The sequence below is a fragment of the Lissotriton helveticus genome, chromosome 9, assembly GCF_964261635.1.
Source record: "Lissotriton helveticus chromosome 9, aLisHel1.1, whole genome shotgun sequence".
Classification (NCBI taxonomy): Eukaryota; Metazoa; Chordata; class Amphibia; order Caudata; family Salamandridae; genus Lissotriton; species Lissotriton helveticus.
The window spans coordinates 277,511,138-277,517,137 of NC_136070.1; positions in this window are offsets into that span (position 1 = coordinate 277,511,138).

The following is a 6,000-nucleotide window of genomic DNA, read 5'->3' on the forward strand; positions in this document are numbered from 1 at the left end:
CCAGGGTCAGTAGCCATAGGTACAGTCTTGCTAGCACAAAAGTGCAGCAGGTGCAGTCCTCTCGATGGCTCAGCTTTTCCTTGCAAGGTTCAAGGGCAGCAGGGAACTCCTTATTCAGTCCTCTCTTCTTCTCCAATGTGAAGTGAGGTGCCTAGTGCCAAGTGTGCCCTACTTAACCCAAGAAAGTGCCATGAGAGGACCATGCGGTCGCTAGCCAATGGGCTACTGGGTCCCCACCTCTCTAGTGGCAAAGTACCTGTGATGTGTGGCATCTGGCTACCTCAGAGTGCCCCATTTGTGCCCACTAAGTATGGGTGCAAAGTCCGCTCCGCTCGTGAAATTTGCGAATTTTCTGCAATTTCGCGATCCGCGAATCTTGCGAAATTGCTCAAAAATTCGCGAATTCGCGAGCGGGCGAATTTTATTTTTGGCCACAGGAAGCACAGTTAAGGCAGGTGCTCGAGTTGAAGCTAACTTTGTAACCATTTTCGAATGGCGCCGGCAAGCTGCCAGAGTGCTTGCTGGCGCCATTCTAAAGTGGTTACAAAGTATCTGTCAGTGCAAAAGAGGGTTGCATTGCTGGCATGTGTCTGAAAACAGACACAACTCCAGCAATGTATCCTTTCAAATGGGGCAAGCCTCATGTGAAAAGGCCCGCGTCACCCTTACACCTGCTATGAGGTAGGCGTAAGGTTTTGATGCACTGGCGTCCTAGAAGTGGCACAGTAAAATCTTATAGATTTTCCTGCGCCACTCCCACGACCCTATCTTGCGGGGGAACGCCTACCCTGTATACATTATACCTGACGTACGTATAATGTAGCGCAGGGGTGTACGAAGTGACATATCTGCCTAGATGCATCACATCATACATATGGCGCAACATGGCGCATTATTTATGCAGCCGCAGCATCACTACAAGTGACACAACGGTGGAGTAAATGTGACGCAGGCCTTCATAAATAAGGCCTTCAAAGTTTATCAGGGAGTTTTCCAAAATATTGGATTAGTGGTACTTCTGAGAAAAAGGAAGCGTGGCCTCACTTAGACAAAGTGGCTCAAGATGGCATGCTTCTTCAGGGGGCATGTGCCTCTTCAAAGATGGGTTCTTTCATTCCTGATAGAACCTCTCCCCTTTTGTCCTCCAGGAGCTCTCACTATGAAAGTCCTAGTAATTTTGAGCTGATTGAGGCCAAAGCTAATCCTATATTAATTCCCGAAAATTTCACAGTGAGAGCTCTCTGAGGAAGCTCAAGGGTTAAACAGCCCATGATTAAGCATGCCACCTTTTGTTGGTGAATCACTTACTAATCATCATTTGTACCTTAAACACATGGTATACCCATATCACCATACATTGTGATCTAAGGATTTTTCCTTTGTGTTCCTTGATAGAAATTCAAGTTCAAAAAGACAGAAAATAGTCCACAAAGGTGTAGACTACAAAAGGCTCATTCAAGTAGCACAACAAAAGTTTTTTTCTCAAAGTGGCTCCGCTTACAGAATACTTCTCTGTAACATGGCAGTCTTCTCAGCAAACCTTTTAGGACGATATAGCAACTTGAGAGTCTAACAATAATGCTGTAATACACAAGAGAAATTATACTCGACAAACAAAATTGGTTGCCTCCATCACCAGTTCGCCTTTCCGGTCACTATTACCTGTGCTGGATTAAACCATGTGGAGGCCCCTAGGCAGTAAAATATTTCGCCCCCTCCCCCCTTCGCATATTATCTCCTATTATATTTTTAATTTTACCAACCAGCAATTTTAATAAACTAATTGTATTACACTAAACTAAACATAAACAATTATTAACGTTATTAAACAAAATTTAATTGGAAACAATTTTAGAAAGCTTGATTGTAATTTTCTTTCAAGATCAAATCAATATTATTTTGATCCGTTTTTGCGGGGCTCCTAAAAGGAGTGGAACCCATAAGCTGGTGCCTCCTTTGCCTATTAGAGTGTTACGTAGTGCAGTCTGCCGAAGCTCGACTTATTTTGCCAGACTGTGCCAACACTGAGTGCATACCATTAGCCTCTTCACTCCCAGAACGCAGGAGGGGCTGGATCACAGTGTCCCCGTGCCTCTCCAAATTCCCTGGGGGGCTCAATTCCTCGAGAGCTCCTTCATAAGGCTTCTGTGAACTGTGACTTGTGTGGTAGCCCTGGTAAGGTGGACAACATCGCTCCCGGCTGAACATTTACATGCCTCTTTATCCAGCACAGATTTGCGGATTTCTCCAATTCTCAGGGGTTGGTCCCACCCTGTGGTGGAGGAGAGCAGCAGGTAGGCCTCGACTCTCCTAAGACGTCTCCCTGAGTTCAGAATCTTCCCTCCATGTCAGCTACAAACTATGCAGCTATAAAACTGCCTTTACATAAGCAGGAAATCATGACCAATCGAGATTTCAGCTCCTTTAACGGTTTCTTTACTCTGCAAATCAAAATTTGTGTTTTTTTGCAAAGGATGACAAATGATTGGGCGGCTGGAATCAGCTGGATCAGGATTTTATGTATTGTATTTCACTTACACCCAGCAGAACCAGCAAAGGCCTTCATGGGTTCCAGATATTACCCAGCATGACACGTGAATAAGGGGGGTGGGATCATCAGGTCCACAGGAAGGTAAAACATGATGCATTGGGGTGTAGATGTAGATTTAACTGCCCACTGGACACCACTTGAGTTTCAACACTAAGGCACCTGCACACTGTCAGTTCCAAAGAAGAAGAGGTCATCCTAAAAGGGACTCACAATTGTGTGCAAGCCCACACTGCATCCTCCTGGAACGCCATTCACCCTGCACATTGTATTTAGGGTCCAAACATGCATGTGGAGCATTCAGCACCCTGTTCACAACACCGCCCACCACCAAATTTGGAGGTAAAATACAAATAAAACGTTTTATGGAAGGCAGCATGAATTGTACTACTCTCCCGTGCACTCTAGGGCCAAAGATAGAGGAACACATTCTCCTCCCCAATTTAGTAACACCAGTTCTGGATTATCTAAGAGGCAAAGTAGGCTCAGCCTATGGGCCCCACTCCTTTTAGGCGACAACGGATCAAAATAATATTGATTTGATCTTAAAAGAAAATTATAATCAAGCTTACTTAAATTGTTTCTTTAAAAAAAAAAAATCATAACATTAATTATTGTTAATGTTTAGTTTTGTGTAATAAAATTGGTTTATTAAAATTGTTTGGTGGTAAAATTATAAACATATGAGATAACCTGCTAGGGGGGGGGGCTCAGAATTTCGACTGCCTAGGGGCCTCCACAGAGTTTAACCCCTTACATGCTGGGGTTATTCCCCCGCTGAGCTAGGGTAGGGGGGGCGGGCACAGCGCCCCGGGGCTCATGACGAGCTGAGCTCGTCATGAGGCACAGTGCTCATGTGCTCATGACGAGCTGAGCTCGTCATGACCACACCCGTTTTCGTGGAACGTTCAGCACAGCAGGGGAATTAGCCCAGCGTGTGAGCGTTCCACGGCTCATGACGAGCTCAGCTCGTCATGAGCACCGGAGCACTGTGCCTCATGACGTCATGAGCATACAACGGGTTAATCCGGCACTGAGTAACACTGAGGGGCATATTATCAAGAAAGAGTGTTAAAATTATCGCCGCTTTAGCGGCAGGAAACTGCCGCTAAAGCGGCGATAATGGGCTTGATAATATGTCCTTGTGAATTTCCATTGAAGCTCATGTTCTGGTGTGAACATGGGCTTCTATTGGAATTCTCAAGGGCATATTATCAAGCCCATTATCGCCTCTTTAGTGGCAGTTTTCTGCCGCTAAAGTGGCGATAATTTTAACACCGTTCTAGATCATATGCCCCTGAGTGACCGTCAGTCTGCTCCTTCCTCCTACACTGTACCAAAGACAGCTGTACTCATCCTGCCTTTCTCTACCCATGCACCATGGACAGCCTGCCTTTTTCTACGAGATGGATACAAAATCAGGTGTGAGCTAGCACTCAGAATTTGAAGCAGTACTTTGCTTATGGTTAAAAAGACATATAGAAATATAGGCCTCTTCCAGAGAGATTCTATATGATTAGCACTGTCTGTAGGGCCGTTCTGTCTGAAACCTGCTCAGTTATAGCGTTTAAATCATGGGCAGCACGATCCAGCCCCCTCCCTGGCAGTAGGCCTAGCCATTACTGAAGCTCTGTCGAAACAGGGTTGTTTCAGGTCATCCCGATGCACAGTGTAAAAAGCACTTGAGGGTGTATAACAACTAACATCACTCTTGAAATATTTAGGGACTTGGCAAAAAAGCATTTTAATCACCCAGCGCCAGTATCTTAAACTGTGCCTCGTACCTTGGCTAAAAGCCAGCATAGCCGATTAAACGCAGGTGAGTGAATTCTTCAGCTGCACGCGCAGTGGCGCGCGCGCTGCTTCTTGCTTTCTTGCCTCGGTCACTGCCACCGACAGTGGCACATGCATCGCTCCTTGATGTCTTATCAAAATGTGGTACCACAGACGGTGCCACTAGGCACTTGCGTATTTTTTATAGAAGCGTAATCTCGCACATACTCTGGTTATTGCGCAGCGCTTCATTTGGAAACAAATAAGTGCCATGGTGAAAGCTCAGCTCAGGAGCCTACCGGGGCAATTAAATGTATGGGCGCCGAGAACCAAAGCTGCTAGTCCTAAATCCATCTCATGCCTCTTTAATGCTCCACCAGACACTCCCTGCCATTTTATCTCACTCTTGCAGGTTCCTGCTTTCTTCCTGTGTGACAGCTTTTCCGTCTTTCTCTTCCCTTGTCTTTCCGCTTTGAGTGTTTTTCTCTCTCTTGCTCTCAGTAAATGTCTGATGCGGAAAAAGAAGTGCGGATTCCCAAAAATGAGTGCTGGTGGCCCTCACCAACAACCATTGACTCAAACTAAGCCACTGGTGTTGCGTATCTCAAGTAAAAAAAAATCTTTACGCGTATGCTGATTGCGTAGTTTTCATTCACAGGAGATGTCATTTGAGGAGAAAATGTTTATAGAAAATGTGAAGCCGGGTGGGTGGTGCATAAGCGACACTATCAATGTTCACCGAGTAACTTGCATATCTTTTGTTTATGAGGGCTTTTCTCATAGTTTTCATGCAGATGGCGTCCTATTGCGTGTAAGTCCCATGAAAATTATATATATTACACGCGGGAGAGATAATCTTTAACGTCTTTGTCACTTACCCATAACCTTGTACTCTTGAACCCGTAACCTTACACATAAATCCATACATTTACTCCTTTACTGTATACCTAACCTTTAACTTGACGGCTGATCCATAACCCCTTACCTTAAAGGCCTTACCCTGTTACCCCTCTCTTATCTTTGCACCCTTAACCAATTACACATACCACCTATCCCTTACAACTTTTATTTAACCATTTACTACTTGCTTTACTCATTACCCTTAATCCATAACCCATGACCCCTTACTCTTAACCTCTTAATTTAACCCATAACCATGTCAATTTACATTCTTAAACTCTTGAGCCCTAGTCCCTAAAAGCATAACCCCATCCCAAACTGTTACCCTTAGCTCCTCACCATTTCCCCCTTACTCTTAACCCCTTACCCCTTACCCATACCCCCTTATCCTTAAACTCCTAAGCCTTTACCATTTACACTCTTTTACCTTACCCGTACCTCATTACCCTTCTCCCAAAACCCCTTACTTTTTAGCCCCTTACCCTTAACCCCTTACTCAAACCTCCTATTCACCTTTCCTTGTACTTTTCCTCTTGCACCTTATCCCCTTGGTCTTAACCCGGTTAACTTCTTCCCACTCCCCCTTAGCACCCCACTCTTACCTTTAACCCATAATTCCTATCTCTTCACCCTTAACCCCTTACAATTAACACTACCGCATCCTAAAAACACTATCCATATAATATTATATTCTTTATTAGATTTCTTATAATGAAATGGCAAATGATGAAAATTATGAGATGGTGGCTGATGAAACTGTAGCCCACAAGTAAATACCC